The sequence below is a fragment of the Ranitomeya variabilis genome, chromosome 1 (genome assembly GCF_051348905.1).
Source record: "Ranitomeya variabilis isolate aRanVar5 chromosome 1, aRanVar5.hap1, whole genome shotgun sequence".
Taxonomy (NCBI): Eukaryota; Metazoa; Chordata; class Amphibia; order Anura; family Dendrobatidae; genus Ranitomeya; species Ranitomeya variabilis.
In genome coordinates, this window is record NC_135232.1 from 697,211,196 (window position 1) to 697,232,578 (window position 21,383).

Here is a 21,383-nt window from a genome sequence, read left to right on the forward strand (position 1 = left end):
TCACCTATTGTGAATGGTGGTTCCTGTGTTATCTACTCTATATAGAGGTGTTATCAGTCATTGTACAGGAGGAGGAGGTGAGCTGTGATATCACCTATTGTGAATGGTGGATCCGGTGTTATCTACTGTATATAGAGGTGTTATCAGTCATTGTACAGGAGGAGGTGAGCTGTGACATCACCTATTGTGAATGGTGGATCCTGTGTTATCTACTGTATATAGAGGTGTTATCAGTCATTGTACAGGAGGAGGAGGTGATCTGTGATATCACGTGAATAGTAGATCCTGTGTTATCTACTGTATATAGAGGTGTTATCAGTCATTATATAGGAGGAGGAGGTGAGCTGTGACATCACCTATTGTGAATGGGGAATCCTGTGTTATCTACTGTATATAGAGGTGTTATCAGTCATTGTACAGGAGGAGGAGGTGAGCTGTGATATCACATATTGTGAATGGGGAATCCTGTGTTATCTACTGTATATAGAGGTGTTATCAGTCATTGTACAGGAGGAGGAGGTGAGCTGTGACATCACCTATTGTGAATGGTAGATCCTGTGTTATCTACTGTATATAGAGATGTTATCAGTCATTATACAGGAGGAGGAGGAGGTGAGCTGTGACATCACATATTGTGAATGGGGAATCCTGTGTTATCTACTGTATATAGAGGTGTTATCAGTCATTATATAGGAGGAGGAGGTGAGCTTTGACATCACCTATTGTGAATGGGGAATCCTGTGTTATCTACTGTATATAGAGGTGTTATCAGTCATTGTACAGGAGGAGGAGGTGAGCTGTGATATCACATTGTGAATGGTGGATCCTGTGTTATCTACTGTATATAGAGGAATCCTCTGTCTGCAATGATAATAAGATTGCTGAAAACTCATTTGTACAGAACAGGTAGAAGGCATACAGTATAAGAATTAGGAAATCGTTTTTTAAAAGTACAGAGGGAAGGGGTTACTTTTGAGAGCTGGGCGAATAATTTGTAATCATAGTGGCTCTGCACAGAGGTATCTGTGGATTTTCATGAAGGACTGACTGCCTCCAGGAAGGAAATTCAGAAATACATAAATAAAAAAAATTACTTTGAAGCAATGCTGCCCCAAAGTATGGGGAAGAGAGTGGAGATAAATGTGCGGATCATGAGGATTTTGTAAACACGAGAGGCTGAGGAACACCACAGAGGAGCATTAATATTTCATGCAAATGAAGGATATGAGATGGTGTGACAGAAGTCCAGGTTGGGATTGCAGTCCAATTACTCCTGCAGAAATGGAGACTCTTATCATCAGAGTGCAAACTGGCAATTATTTCATGCAGTGCGGAGTGATGGCGGAAGGGGCACTTCAGAAACCAAAAGCTTTCTAACTATTAATAGTAAGTGTAGTGTTATATTACAATATGTCATCTTTGTCTTTTGGTATAAATATTTGGAGGGTTATTCACATCGCAACCTTTCATGGATATGATGGGAATAAATCTGCCCAGCTCTAACACTGTTTCCGCAAATGCATGACTCAGACGCTTAGCTGTTTCTGTAGCTCTGTTTCCGTATCTCTGCCGCTCTTGGCTTTTTCCATAGCTCAGCCACTCTTGGCTCTTTCCGTAGCTCAGCCGCTCTTGGTTTGGCTCTTTCCGTAGCTCAGCCGCTCTTGGCTGTTTCCGTAGCTCAGCTGCTCTTGGTTTGGCTCTTTCTGTAGCTCAGCCGCTCTTGGCTGTTTCCGTCGCTCAGCTGCTCTTGGCTGTTTCTGTCACTCAGCTGCTCTTGGCTCTTTCCGTAGCTCAGCCACTCTTGGCTGTTACCATAGTGTAAGAGGGTGGTGCTGTTATGGACAGTAAGGAACACGCTGTACAGTAAGGAACACGCTGTCACTTTAAGAGGCTGCACCCCCTTGTCTGGCGTGATGGAATGTTCTGCTTCTCCCCTGCAATAGTCGGTGTGAAGAACTGGTCTGTGCAGAGCGCAGGTGTGGAGCTGGAGCAGCGTGTGTGAGCTGAGGCTGCTTCAGAGAGGACATTTTGTGCTGACAGCTGAAAGAGAGAAGAGCTGTGTCCTGATATAGCTGCAAGAGAGCCACGAAGATACAGAGAAAGGGATTTACAGTTTCCCAGAGCATCCCTAGGATCCAGAAGCAAGGAGAAGACCACGTTTCACAGAGCTGACAGAAAGCCGTGCGCACCACCATATTAGACTGCTGGGGCCCCCCCTGGGACTGGACCTGATTCTCCAACATCACCGTGAGTTTGTTCCTGTTTGGTGCACCTGTTAGGGCCTAGTGTAGGCTTCAAAAGTCAGTACACGGGAGCTGTGTGGCCTGCTTAGTAAAGGCCAGGGAGGTTATATGTTGAGTAGCATCATCACTTGTTTATTGTTTACATTTGCTTGTTAGACATATTTTGAGTCTGTAATAGTTGTAGCACCTTGCTGTTTTACGGAAAAGTTAAAGTTCATAACTCTTGTAAATTGTCTGTTGCCATTGTATACCCCTGTTTGCATCTTCCTCATTCCCTTCATTCCTTGCTTTCCAATAAATCTACCCTTTGTTGTTTGCACCTCATCTTGTGTACAGTAGTCTTCCTGCACCGTGGTGGTCCCCTGGCCATCGCTTCAAGTGGTGCTGCGAGCAGGGTACTGTCACCAAGATGGAGGCAGCAGACAGCAATGGCGGGAATGCTAATGTTAATGGAGATGCTGTGGGCATTGGTGGAACCCCTGCAAGGACACTCCCTATGGGCACCATATTTAGTGTGCTACCAAAGTTTGACGGCAAGAATATGCCACTGTCTGACTGGGTGTCCCGGCTGCAAAGCACCCTGAAGATTTATAACATCAGCCCAGACCTTGAAGCGGACATTGCGTTAACTGCCCTAGAGGGAGAAGCCCGTAGAAACGTCTGCCTACATCCAGAACTCAGCCGCAGTACCCTGAAGGAGCTAGTGAAGTTCCTGGAAGAGATCTACGGCGAGACTGCTAGCACCGGACACCTTCGCGCCAAATTTTTCTCTAGGCTGCAGCGGGAAGAAGAAGGAATTTCTCAGTATGCAACAGCACTGCAAGAAGTGTTAGCAGAGGTGCAGAGAAAGGAGGCGGATGGATTTGGCGGCATGGGCTCTAAAGACCGGATACTCCGGGAGCAATTCATTCTGGGACTGCACAGCACATCCTTATGGCGAGCACTGTCAAAGCGGGTCCGGGCAGATCTGGCTCTTACGTTTCGTCAAATCCTGGCGGAAACAGTGGCCCGAAGTAAAGAAGAGAGCTATGCTTCTGGGGTGATGCGTTTCCAGGGCACCAGTACCAGAGGGGGCCCAAACCATCAGGAGGTGCTGGTCCAGGTGGTGCAAGACTTGCAGCAGTCCCTTGTCAACGTGCAAGAGAAACTGACCCAGATGGAGCGAAGAGTGGGGGAACTACAACAGTCTGACCCACCATACTAATGCAACCATTCTTCAGCCCGACCGATAAGGGATCAGTGGGAGCAAGCCCCCTCCCGTCAGGCATCGGAGGCACGAGGACAGGCTCGAGGTACCCCTCGGCGAGGAGGAGGCATCCAATGCTGGGAATGTGGAGGACGGGGGCACCTTGCAGAAGACTGTCAGAACTATACTCAAGGCTAGCGGAAGCCGCCGTTAAACTACCAACCCCCGCAGTAGTGCGGCACTCTGCGGGGGAGGCGAGAAGAGAGGCCGCTCCATATCATAACGAACACTTGATTGCTGGGAGCCCCATCCTACATGCTGAATTCGAAGGAGTTCTAGTGGATTGCCTGATAGATACCAGGTCACAAGTGACAACGATGCCAGAAGCATCGTTTCCAGGACCTGGCCAAGCCAGAAAAAGAGACATTGATCCGGTTGTTTGCTGCCAACCAACAACCGATCCCGGTCACAGGGGTCGTGTGGATGAATATTCGAATCTGTGGGCAAGAAGTTGGGAGAAAAGGGATCCTGCTAGTCCCTGAGCCTATCAAGGAGGATATGCCTGTAGTGCTGGGAATGAATATCCTACGTGAACTCGATCAGATTATGTTTACCAGATGGGGACCTGGATATTGGAAGAAGGCTACTACACATAAGCCTACTCAAGAAGCCCTTCAACGACTGATCCTCGTCTGTGGGACGCATAAGAGTGTGCCATCTTATCAGACAGTAGGGGTCATCAGGGCTCCTGGTAAAGAACCTGTAATCCTACCTCCCAAGCGAGAAACTATAATATACCTTCCAGTGGGGACTCACCGCAACCTTGACGGGTTGGTAGTGGTTGTTCAGCCTGTGGTAGGCGGAGGATTGGACCAAGAAGTCATGATAGCTCGTACGATAGCTGTGGTCCAGCGAGGACATGTCCCCATAAGAGCTTTGAATGTGGGCCCCGGGGAGGTCACCTTGCCACGAGGGACAGATCTGGCCTTGGTGTACCTACATTAGTGTGAAGTGGTGAGTCAGAAGGAGATGTCTTTATCACCGAAAGAAGGCGCGGGTGGACCCTAGCAGTTACTGCGGGGGACGAAGAGACGCCATCCCCAGAGTGGAGTGGGCGGGTCATCCTTGATCAAATGGAAGTGGATGTGAAGGCTCTGGGCCCTGAGCATGTGCAAGCAATAGAAACTATGCTGTGGGAAAATCAGGCCGCATTCGCCCGTCACTCCGAAGATTTCGGCTGTACTGAAGCCATCACGCATGAGATACCAACTGGGGAAGCTCGTCCAATTCGAGAACGATACCGGCAGATGCCGCCCAAGATGTATCAAGAGGTGAAAACATTACTGAGGCAGATGCTGGATTCAGGAGTGGTGCAGAGTAGTCAGAGCCCTTGGGCAGCCCCAGTGGTGCTTGTCAAGAAAAAGGATGGGAACATCCGGTTCTGTGTAGATTACAGGAAACTCAATGCCTGCACTGTTCGAGACTCGTACCCGTTGCCCCGCATCGAGGAATCCTTGACAGCGTTGGGGAAAGCCAAGTACTTCTCCACCCTGGACCTAGCAAGTGGATACTGGCAAGTAGCCGTGGCAGAGTAAGACAAAGAGAAAACCGCCTTCATCCTCCCTATGGGGCTGTTCGAGTTTAACCGGATGCCCTTCGGGCTCTCCAACGCTCCAGGCACATTTCAACGGCTGATGGAAAAGTGTTTGGGAGACTTAAATTTTGAGGCTACCCTGATCTATCTGGATGACATCATTGTGTTTTCGGCCTCATTCGAAGAACACCTTGCCTGGCTTAGACAGGTACTCGGAAGACTGCGGGCTCATAACCTGAAGGTGAAGCCAAAGAAGTGCCACCTCTTCAAGAGAGAGATCGAGTACCTGGGCCACATAGTGTCACAAGATGGAGTTCTACCCTCGCCAGGAAAAGTGGCTGCTATCCAGAAGTGGCCAGGCCCTCGAACCGTGAGAGAACTCCAGGCCTTCCTGGGACTCGCTGGGTACTACCGCCGGTTTGTTAAAGACTTTGCAAAGGTAGCGGGTCCTCTCAATGAGTTGCTGAGGGGAACCGCTGGAGTGCCGAAGACCCAGCGCATCCCCTGGGCACAAGGACAAGACGAGGCCTTCCAGGCTATAAAGAATGCCCTTACCTCAGCCCCAATTTTGGCCTACGCAGACTTTGATCAACTTTTCCTGTTGTACACAGATGGTAGCCTTCATGGACTTGGTGCAGTACTTTCTCAGATACAGGAAGGACATGAGAGAGTCATCGGGTACGCCAGCAGGTCCCTGCAAGACAGCGAAAGAAACCCTCACAATTACAGCTCCTTCCGGTTAGAGCTCCTGGCCCTGGTGTGGGCCATGACAGAAAAGTTTGCAGGCTTCCTGACAGGTACCAAGATTCAAGTGCGAACAGACAATAATCCCCTGGCCCACCTTGAGAGTGCTAAATTGGGGGCCTTGGAACAACGGTGGGTGGCTCGCCTAGCCAAGTTCGACTTTACCATGCTGATGGGCTGTCAAGAGTGACTTTGGAGACTCCAGTGGGGGATCTTGATGAGCAACTCGAAGAGGAGGAAACCCCAGACTTTCGTAAGTTTAAGCCCCCAATGGTTGTGGCCCAGTCAAGAAGGGAGGCCTGCGCATTACCCCGGTCCCTGGGGAGAACCAATGAGGAATGGGGACACGTTCAGGATGAAGACGAAGGGCTGAGACAGATGAAATGGTGGGTAACTCAAAAGCGGAAGCCTGGCAAACAAGAGAGAGATGATCTGTACTCTGAAATGAGGAGTGTGTTACACCAGTGGGATAGACTGGAAGTGCGAGAGTCAGTGCTATATCGTAAGAGGCAACAGCCAAAAGATATGGAAGTAAGGTGGCAAGTGGTCATCCCAGGAAAAATGGCTCAAGAAGTAGCTAAGATGCCCACGAATTTGGAGCGCACTTCGGCCCCACAAAGACCTACCAATGGTTACAGCGGTATGTGTATTGCCCCCGGTTGGAGTTTGTGGTGGAAGAGGTTTGCTGACAATGTCGAGTATGTGACCTCATTAAGAGTACCGAACAGAGGGCACCCATTCAAACCATACAAACTAAGGAACCGCTAGAAGTCTTGATGATCGACTATCTCCTCGTGGGACACTCAGCCCGGGGGCTGCAATACTGTTTGGTGATGACCGATCATTTCTCTAAGTTCGCAGTAGTCACTCCGACTAGAGATCAGACTGCGGAATCGGCGGCGCAAGCCATTTGTCAAGACTTCATCCGGGTGTATGGGTGCCCAAAGCGCATCCACTCCGACCAAGGCGCATGTTTCCAAGGCAAGGTGATGGAAGAATTGTATCGTATGTATGGCATCGAGCGGTCCCGGACCACCCCTTACCACCCTCAAGGCAACGGAGCTTGTGAACGCTTCAACCAACCTTACTTCAAATGCTGAGAATGTTGGAGGACGATAAGAAGGCGCGTTGGCCAGACTAGCTGCCAGAATTGGTCTGGACCTACAACAATCGGGTCCACTCCACCTCGTGTTATAGCCCCTATCTACTGAATTTGGAACAGCCAGAGGAGCTGATGGAGCAAACTGTCACCTCATGGGTGAAAGAGCATCGGCAACGATTGAAAACGATATGGCGGTTGGCGGGTCAGCAGCTGCAAGAAAAAGAACATACGGGCCGCAAACCGACTCAAGAGTTACCGCTCCAACCTGGAGTATTACTCAGAGAGAAACGCCCGAAGGGAAAACTAAGTGAGAGATGGGAAGTACAGCCATACAAAGTTATCGAGCGAGTGTATGCTAATGGCCCTGTCTACAAGGTACAGATTGAGACTGGGGCATCCGCTCCTAGAGTACTTCACAGAAATATGCTGCGGCCTTGCCGGTCTGAGGTCTGTTCTACGCCATTGGCGCCTGAAGGCGCTACTCCACTTCCTGAATCTGTCATGTCTGATGGTGAAATCGGTGATGAGTGGTGGACAGTCCCTGACACAGTAGAGGGTTCTCAGCCGCAAGGAGATGGTAATCCCATGGATGTACCAGTACCGCCATGCAAGGACGAGACCAGACAGGAGCTAACAATGTCTCCTGCAACAAGTGTTCCTTTGGAAGATAGTCAAGCCTTGCCTGACAGCCAAGAGCTTCGGAGATCCCAGAGGTCTAATGCAGGGCTTCCACCAGTCCGATATGTAGAACAGTGTGCTCTGTCTGTTTTTACACCTTTGTTGCCTCCTCTTTAGGTGCTGTTTCCGCATTGCACGTTCCTCCATTACACTTTGACCCTGATGCTGTGATGGCCGAGGACGACCATCATTAAGAAGGGAGGCATGTAAGAGGGTGGTGCTGTTATGGACAGTAAGGAATGCGCTGTACAGTAAGGAACATGCTGTCACTTTAAGAGGCTGCACCCCCTTGTCTGGCGTGATGGAATGTTCTGCTTCTCCCCTGCAATAATCTTTGGAATGAACTGGTCTGTGCAGAGTGCAGGTGTGGAGATGGAGCAGCGTGTGTGAGCTGAGGCTGCTTCAGAGAGGACATTTTGTGCTAATAGCTGAAAGAGAGAACTGTGTCCTGATATAGCTTCTATCCAGAAGTGGCCAGTCCCTCGAACCGTGAGAGAACTCCAGGCCTTCCTGGGACTCGCTGGGTACTACCGCCGGTTTGTTAAAGACTTTGCAAAGGTAGCGGGTCCTCTCAATGAGTTGCTGAGGGGAACCGCTGGAGTGCCGAAGACCCAGCGCATCCCCTGGGCACAAGGACAAGACGAGGCCTTCCAGGCTATAAAGAATGCCCTTACCTCAGCCCCAATTTTGGCTTACGCAGACTTCGATCAACTTTTCCTGTTGTACACAGATGGTAGCCTTCATGGACTCGGTGCAGTACTTTCTCAGATACAGGAAGGACATGAGAGAGTCATCGGGTACGCCAGCAGGTCCCTGCAAGACAGCGAAAGAAAGTGTTGGAGCACTGCTACCGGCCGGGGCAGCGCTCACCACCCGCAAGAGTGTTGTAATACACCTACCTGGACATCAGGATATACTACAAGGAGTTTTTACAGCCACAAAAGAGCAGAGGAACAAACAGGAATACAGGAGGTAATCCCTTCTCTGGCAAATATCTTAAAAAAACTTGAGCAATTTGTTTTTATGTGTTTTTTATGTGTGTCTTTTTAGGTGTTTCTATTTTATATATACTTTTCTGGGAAAATTGGTGCGCCCCTATAATACTAAAGAACATTTTGTGCGTTCATTCTATAGTATCCAAATTTGGATGAGAATTACATTGAAAAGAGCCTAGTGAGTACGGAGAGAAAGGAGGGAAAAAAAAACTGAAGGTCTTTTTCTACGTCTAAAAAGGTAAAATCCTAGATATAATTGGGACTAGTTGATAACTGAAACAAGAGAGGCTGCTCTCTGATTTATTGTTCTATATAAATGAAAAGGGGATTATTCCTAGCGCAGATATATCATTATTTATATTATTGTTTACATTTGCTTGTTAGACATATTTTGAGTCTGTAATAGTTGTAGCACCGTGCTGTTTTACGGAAAAGTTAAAGTTCATAACTCTTGTAAATTGTCTGCCATTGTATACCCCTGTTTGCATCTTCCTCATTCCCTTCATTCCTTGCCTTCCAGTAAATCAACCCTTTGTTGTTTGCACCTCATCTTGTGTACAGTAGTCTTGCTGCACCGTGGTGGTCCCCCGGCCATCGCTTCAGTAGCTCAGCTGCTCTTGGCTCTTTCCGTTGCTCAGCCGCTCTTGGCTGTTTCTGTAGCTCAGCTGCTCTTGACTCTTTCCGTAGCTCAGCCACTCTTGGCTGTTTCTGTCGCTCAGCCGCTCTTGGCTCTTTTCATAGCTCAGCTTCTCTTGGTATGGCTCTTTCCGTCGCTCAGCCGCTCTTGGCTGTTTACGTCGCTCAGTTGCTCTTGGCTCTTTTCATAGCTCAGCTTCTCTTGGTATGGCTCTTTCTGTAGCTCAGCCCCCCTTGGCTCTTTCCGTCGCTCAGCCGCTCTTGGCTCTTTCCGTCGCTCAGCCGCTCTTGGCTGTTTCCGTAGTTCAGCCGCTCTTGGCTCTTTCCGTCTCTCAGCCGCTCTTGGCTCTTTCCGTCGCTCAGCCGCTCTTGGCTGTTTCCGTAGCTCAGCCGCTCTTGGCTCTTTGCGTAGCTCAGACACTCTTGGCCATTTCCGTAGCTCTGCCCCTCTTGGTTTGGCTCTTTCCGTAGCTCACCCGCTCTTGGCTATTTCTGTAGCACTGCCGCTATTGGCTGTTTCCATAGCTCAGCCGCTCTTGGCTGTTTCAGTAGCTCAGCCACTTTTGGCTGTTTCCTTTGCTCAGCCGCTCTTGGCTCTTTCTGTCGCTCAGCTTCTCTTGGTATGGCTCTTTGTGTAGCTCAGCCCCTCTTGGCTTTTTCCATCGCTCAGCCCTTCTTGTCTCTTTCCGTCGCTCAGCCTCTCTTGGCTGTTTCCGTAGCTCAGCCGCTCTTGGCTCTTTCCGTAGCTCAGCCGCTCTTGGCCATTTCCGTAGCTCTGCCCCTCTTGGTTTGGTGAAACTCTTATATAGAGTCATTGCAAACAGAGTGATCTATTTTAAGTGTTTATTTCTGTTAATGTTGATGATTATGGCTTACAGCCAATGAAAATCCAAAAGTCATTATCTCAGTAAATCAGAATAATTAACAAAAAAACACCTGCAAAGGCCTCCTAAGTGTTTAAAAAGATCCCTTAGTCTGTTTCAGTAGGCTCCACAATCATGGGGAAGACTGCTGACTTGACAGATGTCTAGTAAGACAGTCATTGACACACTCCACAAGGAGGGTAAACCACAAAAGGTCATTGCTAAAGAAGCTGGCTGTTCAGAGTGCTGTGTCCAAGCATATTAATGGAAAGTTCAGTGGAAGGAAAAAGTGTTGTAGAAAAAGGTGCACAAGAAACCGGGATAACCGCAGCCTTGAAAGGATTGTTAAGTAATGACGATTCAAAAATTTGGAGGAGATTCACAAAGCATGGACTGCTGCTGGAGTCATTGCTTCAAGAGCCACCACACACAGACATATCCAGGACATGGGCTACAAGTGTCGCATTCCTTGTGTCAAGCCACCCATGACCAATAGACAACACCAGAAGCGTCTTACCTGGGCCAAGGAGAAAAAGAACTGGACTGTTACTCAGTGGTCCAAGGTGTTGTTTTCAGATTAAAGTAAATTTTGCATTTCATTTGGAAGTGAAGGTCCCATAGTCTGGAGGAAGAGTGGAGAGGCAACAATCCAAGCTGCTTGAGGTCTAGTGTGAAGTTTCCCCAATCAGTGATGGTTTCGGGAGCCATGTTATCTGCTGGTGTAGGTCCACTGTGTTTTATCAAGACCAAAGTCAGCACAGCCGTCTATCAGGAAATTTTAAAGCACTTCATACTTCCCTCTGCCGACAATCTTTTTGGAGATGGAAATTTCATTCTCCAGCAGGACTTGGCACCTGTCCACACGGCCAAAAGTACCAATACCTGGTTTAAAAACAACAGCATCACTGTTCTTGATAGGCCAGCTAAGATGAGAGACACCATACCCAACAATGCAGATGAGCTGAAGGCTGCTATCAAAGCAACCTAGGCTTCCATAACACCTCAGCAGTGCCACAGGCTGATCACCTCCATGCCACCAAGTATTGAGTGCATTTACTGAACATACATTTCAGTAGGCCAACATTTTGGATTTTGAAATCATTTTTCAAGCTGTTGTTATAGAGTATTCTAATTTACTGAGATAATGACTTTTGAGTTTTCATTGGCTGTAAGCCATAATCATCAACATTAACAGAAATAAACACTTGAAATAGATCACTCTGTTTGTATTGACTCTATATAATAGGAGTTTCATTTTTTGTATTGCAGAACTGAAATAAATTTAACCTTTTGATCATTTTCTAATTTTGTGAGAAGACCCTGCATATTGTAAGCTCAGTGGAATTCCATTTCCTATACAGCAAGGCACAGTACAGCATTTATATTAGTAAAATTGGAGGTAATTGGTCACATATGACAAAGTATACAATAACCTATACTATATCAACAAAAGTATTATGGCCTTGCACATTACAACCTCCAGGAATTTTTCTACCTTCCATTCTACACCCATAGACATTAAAGCGAACCTGTCAGCAGTTTTGGCCAATATAAGATACAGCCACCGCCTTTCAGGGCTTATCTACAACATTCTATAATGCTGCAGATAAGCCCCCGGTCCGACCTGAAACATAAGAAAAATAACTTTTAATATCCTCACCCGGGGGGGTGGTCCGGTCCAATGGGTGTCGCAGATCCTGGTCCGGGTCCTCCCATCTTCTTGCGATGCCGCCCTCCTGTTGCTTCATCTCTCCCCGGCATCGCACTAAGGCGCAGGCGTACTTATCTGCCCTGTTGTGGGCAGACCAAAGTACTGCAGTGCGCAGGTGCTGGGCCTCTCTGACCTTTCCTTGCGCCTGTGCACTGCAGTACTTTGGTCTGCAGTACTTTGGTATAGAATGCTGCAGATAAGCCCTGAAAGGCAGTGGCCGTATCTTATATTGGCCAAAACTGCTGACAGGTTCGCTTTAATATGGAGTCTGCCTCTTTGGAGATATAACAGCCTCCACTCTTCTAGGTAGGATTTCTACAAGATGTTGGAGGCATCTGTAGGAACATTTGCCCATTCAGAAGATGATATGGGTTTACCATGACACAGAGGAGCCAGATTTCTCCTACCCCTGCACTGATTAGAAGCACTTCACCTTCATATTAAACGGTGTAAATTTCTTTTAGCAGTGCAGGGGTTAATCTGCTCTGTTAAGAGCTCTTGGAGCTAGGGCTCTCAGCTGTGCACTGTTAGCCATTCCCATCTCCTATATAATCTGGGCCCTGGCTAGCACTCATTGTCAGATAGCTTATGCTGCATTGCTGGAGGTTTGTGGTGGAGGTTGTTGTTGGAGAAGGCATTTGGTGGATTTATCTGTAACTGTTGCTAGGTTTTGAGTGTGTGATAATTCCTTTTCTCCTCCTACTTTGGTTTAACCCCATCCTCCACTCACCAGTGCATTCCCCTGTTGTATGTGTGAGTGTATTTGGTTATTTCCGTTATCCCTATTCGTATTACCTTGTTCATCTGGTTGGTGTATTACGGTACACTACTACTCCCCTCTTCCATGGGTGGGAGAAGGGTGCAGACTGAGGCCGGATTCAGGAGCTAAGGCAAGGTACGTGGCCCCAGAATCTTCACCATCAGAAGTAATGCAGGGAACAGGGTGAGCTAAGGTGTCCCTAATGTTAGGGATAGGGAAGGAGCCACTGGACCTGGGACACCCGAGAACAGATTCGTGACAAAGAGCCTTTGTGAGGTCAGACACTGAAGGAGGAGGGGAGAGGTCTGGCTCACAATCTCAATTCTTAGTTCATCCCAAAGGTGTTGGAAGGGGTTAAGGTCCGCGGTCTGTGTGGCCAGTCTTGTTCGACCACACCAAACTCCCCCAAACCATGTCTTTATGGACCTTGTGCACTGGGTACAGTCATGGGGAACAGAAAATGGTCTTCTCCAAACTGTTCCAACAAAGCTGGAATCTACAATTGTCCAACAGGTCTTGTGCTAAAGCATTAAAATTTCCCTTCACTGGAATTAAGGGAACAAGGCTGACTGCTTATAACAAGCTCATAGCATTATCCTCCCTATACCGAACTGTACAATAGCCTAATGCATTCAGGGGGTAACATTCTCCTGGCATTCAGCAAACCCAGACTCTTTCATGAGAGAAGTGTGATCTGTGACTGCACAGAACATGTTTCCACTGCTCCAGAGTCCAGTGGTGGTGGCTTTACAACACTCCATCCGACGCTCGAGATTGTGCTTGGTGACGTAAGGCTGTATGCAGCTGCTTGGCCAGGAAGCTCCCGGAGGGGGCGCAGTGTTTGAGCTCATGTTAATACCAGAGGAATTGTGGACTCTGCAGTTATGCGGTCAGCAGAGCGTTGGTGACTTTTATAATGGGTTGCCAAAACATGTTTTATTCCAGGGTCATACCAGACTATGACTGCTTTGGCTATTGTTGACCCCCGCTCGGCTGTGGCTCACTGAATGATAATTTGGCGCATTACTCTATATACAGGAGCAATTAAAGCTGGATCCCTAGTATAGCAATAATTAAGGCCCAGTTTTGTGCTGTAGGACTGTCTCATGTCGATACTCACTGAAGGGGAATTTTAGCTGACTTGACAATTTAACTATGTGTATTTCCTAAATAATTAAAAATCCTCTCTGATGGGACTTGGGTGTCCCCTGTGTCATCAAACCTGACATTGAAAGTCACCATGCTTTTAAGTCCGCCAAGGTCTTTCTGTTACTGTTTACAGTAAGGCGGCTATAAACCTCACTGCTCGCACGCTGTATTCCCCGCAATGAAAGATCGCCTGTGACATTTCACAGTGAATAATTCAGAGGTTTTAAAAATGGATAAAGTGACGTAACTTGCATATGAGAACACAGGAGATAAAGATGGAAAGGCAAATAAAAGGGAAACCTGCAGATGGAAAAAGGTGAGCAAAGCAGGTGCAGCCATAAAGAAAGGGCGACTCAAATGCATCTTTCCTTCTAGCTGTTCCTGACATTCCCTTCTAGATTTTACTACAGAGCCTCTCTTGCTACGGAGCACTCTCACATCCTTGCATTACATAGGACAGTCAATTAATGCAATACCTATTTTCCCCTGTGGAGGCACTGCAGATAGATTTGCCACTTGATGATGGATTTCTCCTACAAATCACTGAAGTTTCAGGCAGCTAAATAGTTTATATCACAAAAAGAAATTAATAACTCATTTATGCGGCGTTTTAAAAGGAATCTGTTAGCAGGATTTTTGCTATGTAATCTGAGAGCAGCAGGATGTGGGTGCAGAGATCCTGATTACAGGGATGCGTCATTTACTAGGCTGTGTGCTGTTGTTTCAATAAAATCAGTGTTTTATCAGCAGGAGATTATCACTCAAGGACTAGTTGCCTCATGAATCCTGGTCCATCCACGTCACCACCACTGATCAGCAGCTTTTTGTCAATATACAGTGTACACAGAAAGCTGCCAATCAGTAATGTGGGCGGGGTTATGCACAGAAATCTGCCAATCAGTGGTGTGGGCGGGGTTACACAGAGCTCAGCATTCTGAGCTCTGATAGATCTGCAGCAAAGAAAACTGATTCTATCACAACTGCTGCATCCAGTAAACGAAGTGACACATCGCTAGAATCAGGGTTCGTGTTCTTACATCATGCTGCTGTCAGATGGTAAAAACCTGCTGACAGATTCCCTTTAAATACTAAACTGGACTGACTTCTTAATACTATATTATCTGAAGGTGGTATGCTATAGAACAGAGTGAGTAGAATTATTCAGTGCACCCCTTTCCTAATGCCGAGGACTGTCTAAATATATGGCATTGGAAGGCAGTTTGGCATGCTTTTCCTCCTTCCTGGCTACCAACAAACAAGATACATTATGCCAACAGCCAGGACTTCACTGTGTCTCGTTCTTCCTCCCCGGAAGGTCACCATTGTACAAAGTGTTCAGGTTTAGAGTACAGATGAAAGCGGTGCAGTCTTAGGAGAGATCGGACACTCAGAATACATAATGAAGCTGGGACTAATGACTGCACGCCACCGGGCGGTAAATCCAGGAGATCTTGATGTTCCTATAGGTGAGCTGTCTGCATCCTGCCAAGGAGTGGGCTCCATTCCTACCATATTCCATTGCATATGAAAAGAGTCAATGAAAAGAGATGTTTGCACCAAAGGAAATGAAAGATTTTTTTATTGCATGCATGCTATGGCTGCTCGCGCTGGAAGCATCTCCTCTCAATACAGAAAACACAGGACAATAATTTCTAATGACCCATTAAGACGAGCCAATAATTGGGGAATGAGCGTTGAACAAGGAAAACACTCGTTCATCGGACGTGATGATTTTAGTCTGATTCACAATCCTTCTCTGCAGCACTTCTGTGTAAGCAGGTGATGTGCTGCCGATAACGTGATGTTCTACGTGCACAGAAAAAACATATTAGCGATCATTCTGAAAATGTTCTGCGGTCTGGAAACAATCACCAAATGTAGCAGTCCAGCAATAGATTAAAGGGGTTTTAACAAGCATAGGGGATAACATCTCTACTGCTGGGCCCACCATCAATCCTGAGAATATAGCCAAAGTCAAGCGAGCGCACCTCTTCCCCTTTTAATCTTAACTAGATGGTAGCCCGATTCTAACGCATCGGGTATTCTAGAATATGTATGTAATTGCACAGCCTATTGCACAGTCCACGTAGTATATTGCACGACCCACGTAGTATATTGCACGGCCCACGTAGTATATTGCACAGCCCACGCAGTATATTGCACAGCCCATGTAGTATATTGCACAGCCCACGTAGTATATCGCCCAGCCCACGTAATATATCGCACAGCCCACGTAGTATATTGCACAGCCCATGTAGTATATTGCACAGCCCATGTAGTATATTGCACAGCCCATGTAGTATATTGCACAGCCCACGTAGTATATCGCCCAGCCCACGTAATATATCGCACAGCCCACGTAGTATATTGCACAGCCCACGTAGTATATTGCACAGCCCACGTAGTATATTGCACAGCCCACGTAGTATATTGCACAGCCCACGTAGTACATTGCACAGCCCACGTAGTATATTGCACAGCCCACGCAGTATATTGCACAGCCCACGCAGTATATTGCACAGCCCACGTAGTATATTGCACAGCCCATGTAGTATATTGCACAGCCCTGGGCACACACTGTACCTATAGATGCCCATCACTGGGCACATGCCATCTAACGTGTCACCGTCCAGGTCCTGCAGCATATATACAGGTGGGTGTCCTCACCCCACGCCTTCTTACCTCTCCTCACAGTATTAATAATTAATAATGGAGACAACTTTACAGAACAGTTCTTCCACCATGGTGCCGCCGTCCCCTCCTACACGTACATGTCCCACCTGCTCCCGGGCTGGGGTCTCGCACAGACCGTCACCTGTCAGCAGCAGCAGTCAGGCCATACAGCGCCGGCAGCACTGGGCACCATGCTCACCGTGGGGACTGAGGCGCCTCACCTTGGCCGCTCTGCTACTCCTCCTCCCACGTTACCTTCCCCCTTCCCAGGCTCACAGCCTCGGCTCCCGTGGGGATGCGCACCACCTTCCCGCCGCCCTCTTGTTTTTCCTTGTCTCCCTCTCGCGAGATGATGACGTAGTGGTCTCGCGAGACCGCTACGTCATTGTCTCGCAAGATCGCAGCATGGACCGGTTACCGGAGCGTCACGAGCGGGAAAGGCCTGTTGTGGATCCGAGGGGCCGACGGACGGTGAGTATATAACGATTTTTTATTTTTTTTATTATTTTTAACATTAGATATTTTTACTATTGATGCCGCATAGGCTGCATCAATAGTAAAACGTTGGTCACACAGGGTTAATAGCAGCGTTAACCGAATGCGTTACACTGCGGCATAGCGCGGTTGGTTAACGCTGCTATTAACCCTGTGTGAGCGCTGACTGGAGGGGAGAACGGAGCGGGCACTGACTGCGGGGAGGAAGGAGCGGCCATGTTGCCGCCGGACTCTGCCCGTCGCTGATTGGTTGTGTCCGTTTTGCCGCGACCAATCAGCGACTTGGATTTCGATGACAGACAGAGGTCACGACCAATGAATATCCGTCACAGACAGAAAGAAAGACAGACAGAAGGACAGACAGAAAGACGGAAGTGACCCTTAGACAATTATATAGTAGATGGGAGTGCCAAAGACGAGCAAAGCGCAGCGCGCATAAATGAAAGGCGCTCGACCTCCACCCCATTTACATGGAGTTCTACAGAGATCTATGGGGGTCCCAGAGGTCGGATCCCCAACGATTAGAAAATTATCACCTATCCTATGAATAGTGAATCATTTCCAAACTTGGTTTAAAGCTCTGTATCGGCCCACCAGTTTGGAAATTTGGTGACATAACACTTATACAACATTTAGGTGCCCTTTGATGTAAGTGGTTGTCCTGTGGCGTGCGCTTCTTGCAGTAGTTTTGTAGGAAATTTTGTAGGAATCTTTGCAGCAGTCTATTTTCCTCCACTTACTGTTCCTCTGTAATCCCGGTTTTATCGGCCCCCTTGGCACTTAAGAGAATAATCATTTTCAATTTTGGACGCACTCGGTTGCCACCTTTTAGTTTCCAATGAGATTTTGCATGGCACATTAGGTTTTCGTGTTGGCAGCTTCCATGGTGCGCCTCGTCATCACATACCCATCCATCCTGTAATTATGGAGTTCTCCTCCAGACAACGTTCCTATCTGCACAGCGCGCTTTCCAGGCCGTGTCCATATGTGGTAATGATGGTAACGCGTTGTGATCTGTAATATAAACTAGACCACTGCTGGCTGCTGCATCAACTTTCCTGGGAATGCCGCCTATTAATCAAGCTTGCTTTTGGAATCACCATGGCAACCTGCAGACGAGGCCAACGTCCTAGATTTTCCCAGCACTGTGTCCCTAAACTGACAGCGGTGAGTTGAATGCTCTTTGAACCAGATTTCGGGGGGTTTTATGATTTTTTTATTGTTACTCATAGAAAGAAAAAGGCTTTTATTCTTCCGTATCTCACAAGCGCATCTTTTCCTGAACCACGAGGGGGTACAGGCTTTACTGAATCATGACATTTTCCCCTAAGTTCAGATAGCAATGTATAGTCAGCAGATAATAACATAGTAACATAGCTAGCAAGGCCGAAAAAAGACATTTGTCCATCCAGTTCAGCCTATATTCTGTCAGAATAAATCCCCAGATTTACGTCCTTCTAAAGAACCTAATAACTGTAAGATACAATATTGTTACGCTCCAGGAAGACATCCAGGCCTCTCTTGAACCCCTCGACTGAGTTCGCCATCACCACCTCCTCAGGCAAGGAATTCCAGATTCTCACTGCCCTAACAGTACAGAATCTATGTTGGTGGAAAAACCTTCTCTCCTCCAGAAGCAGAGAATGCCCCCTTGTGCCCGTCACCTTCCTTGGTATAAACAGATCCTCAGAGACATTTGTATTGTCCCCTTATATACTTATACATGGTTATTAGATCGCCCCTCAGTTGTCTTTTTCTAGACTAAATAATCCTAAATTTGCTAATCTCTCTGGGTATTGTAGTTCTCCCATCCCCTTTATTAATTTTGTTGCCCTCCTTTGTACTTGCTCTAGTTCCATTATATCCTTCCTGAGCACCGGTGCCCAAAACTGTACACAGTACTCCATGTGCGGTCTAAGTTGTATCAATGGCTACAAAAAACGGGGTACATCATTAGACTACCCCAATTCTGGTGATGGTACGGGTACATCACTGGGCTGTCCAAATTCTGGTTAACAATATGGAGGGCATCATTAGACTACTCCAATTCTGGTGATGACAGTACTGATACATCATTGGACAACCCTAATTCTGGTGATGACAGTACCAGTATATCACTGGGCTGCCCAAATTCTGGTGATGACACTACGGGTACATCATTGGGCTGCCCCAATTTTGGAGACAACCCTACAGGTACAATTGTGCTCAAAAGTTTACATACATCGGCAGAATTTTTGCTTTCTTGGCCTTTTTTCAGAGAATATGAATGATAACACCAAAACTTGTTTTCCACTCCTGGTTAGTGGTTGGGTGAAGCCATTTATTGTCAAACTACTGTGTTTTCTCTTTTTAAATCATAATGATAACCCAAAACATCTAAATGACCCTGATCAATGGCCTGATAACATGCACAGAAGTTGAGACAAATGGGTTTGAATGGCTACTAAAGGTAACATCCTCACCTGTGACCTGTTTGCTTGTAATCAGTGTATGTGTATAAAAGCTGAGTGAGTTTTTGGGATCCAGACAGACTCTTACATCTTTCATCCATCCACTGAAGTTTCTGGATTTCTGGATTGTGAGTCATGGGGAAAGCAAAAGAATTGTCAATGGATGTATGGGAAAAGGTAGTTGAACTGTATAAAACAGGAAAGGGATACAAAAAGATATCCAAGGAATTGATAATGCCATTCAGCAGCATTCAAACTGTGATTAACAAATGGAAAATCAGCGGCTCTGTAAAAACAAAACCAGAGTCAGGTAGACCAACAAAAATGTCATTCACAACTGCCAGGAAAATTGTTCAGTATGCAAAGAAAAACCCACAAATAACATCAGCTGAAATACAGGACTCTCTGAAAAATAGCAGTGTGGCTGTTTCAAGATACACAATAAGGAGGCACTTGAAGAAAAATGGGCTGCATGGTCGAGTCGCCAAAAGAAAGCCATTACTGGGCAAATGCCACAAGCCTCAAAGCTTCTGGAACAAGGTAAATTGGAGTGATGAGACCAAAATTGAACTTTTTGGCCACAACCATAAACGTTACATTTGGAGAGAGGTCAACAAAGCCTATGAAGAAAGAAACACTATTCCTACTGTAAAGCACGGAGGTGGATTGCTGATGTTTTGCGGATGTGTGAGCTACAAAGGCACAGGAAAGTTGGTCAAAGTTGAAGGAAAGATGAATGCAGCCCGTTATCAGCAAATACTGGAGGCAAATTTGCACTCATCAGCCCAGAAGCTTCATGAGACTTACTTGGACGTTCCAACATGACAACGATCCAAAACACAAGGCCAAGTCGACCTGTCATTGGCTACAGCAGAACAAAGTGAAGGTTCTGGAGTGGCCATCTCAGTCTCCTGACCTCAATATCATTGAGCCACTCTGGGGAGATCTCAAGCGCGCAGTTCACGCTACACAGCCCAGGAATTTACAGGAACTGGAGGCTTTTTGCTAAGAGGAGTGGGCAGCTTTACCATCTGAGAAAATAAAGAACCTCATCCACAACCACCACAAAAGACTCCAAGCTGTCATTGATGTTAGAGAGGGCAATACATGTTATTAAGAAATAGGGTATGTGAACTTTTGATCAGGGTCATTTGGATGTTTTGGGTTGTCATTATGATTTAAAAAGAGAAAACACAGTAGTTTGACAATACATGGTTTCACCCAACCACTAACCATGAGTGGAGAAACAATGTTGGTGTTATCACTCATATTCTCTAAAAAAAGGCCAAGAAAGCAAAAATTCTGCCAGGTATGTAAACTTTTGAGCACAATTGTACATCACTGAGCTGCCCCAATTCTGGTGAAGACCCTACAGGTACATCATTGGGTTGTCCCAATTCCGGTGATGATCCTACAGGTACATCATTGGGCTGTCCCAATTCTGGTGATAACACTACAGGAGCATCATTGGACTACCCCAATTCTTGTGATGAGACATGTTGCATTGCATGAGGCTTCTTGCAGCTGTTTTTTATATGTCCCTTTTGTAGTTACCTAACTGCCCCCATATTAGTTGCAGCCACATTGAGCCATAACTGATAAAGCCAAAGCATCCCCCTTAACACGAATAGCTACATAGGAACCATAATATTCGCGCATAGCTATGTAGGGTATTGCATAGCATTTACTCCTGTGCCACAGGCGCATGATATGACACAGCGCAGCTTGAGAGGCATTGGATGTAATTGCAGCAACGTTATGCTCATAAAGTATCAACCACTGTGCGCTACAATAGTAGCTGAAAATTTGCTGGGACTGTTGCTAAAAAATTGTAGCAGTCTTGGCAAATTGGAGAAAAAAAACATATGACATCACAATGAGGCATAATGGTGTCCCAGTACAGGAATAATGGAAATGGTAATGCTACAGAGAAAGGATGCACATAGTATGTGTATGGCCAACCTAGTTGGTGGGCCTCCTTGCAGTTGTCCTTTCAGAATTTCAAATTTTTCTCAATTGTTTTATGGGAAAATTGAGTTTGCATCAACTCGTTTATTTTGTTTGCATGAACATGCCCCCTTTATCCGAATATCCATCTCTGCAT

At 46.8% G+C, this 21,383-nt stretch overlaps 1 long non-coding RNA gene across 1 annotated transcript in view; it reads left to right on the forward strand.

The window, feature by feature from the left end:
* Positions 1 to 17,759: 17,759 nt before the first annotated feature.
* The window catches only part of LOC143777021 (uncharacterized), a 153,685-nt gene continuing 150,061 nt past the window's right edge, over positions 17,760 to 21,383 (forward strand). Inside the window, exon 1 of the long non-coding RNA XR_013215961.1 lies at positions 17,760 to 17,996. This is a non-coding gene — a long non-coding RNA (uncharacterized LOC143777021). The remainder of the gene's footprint in view (positions 17,997 to 21,383) is intronic.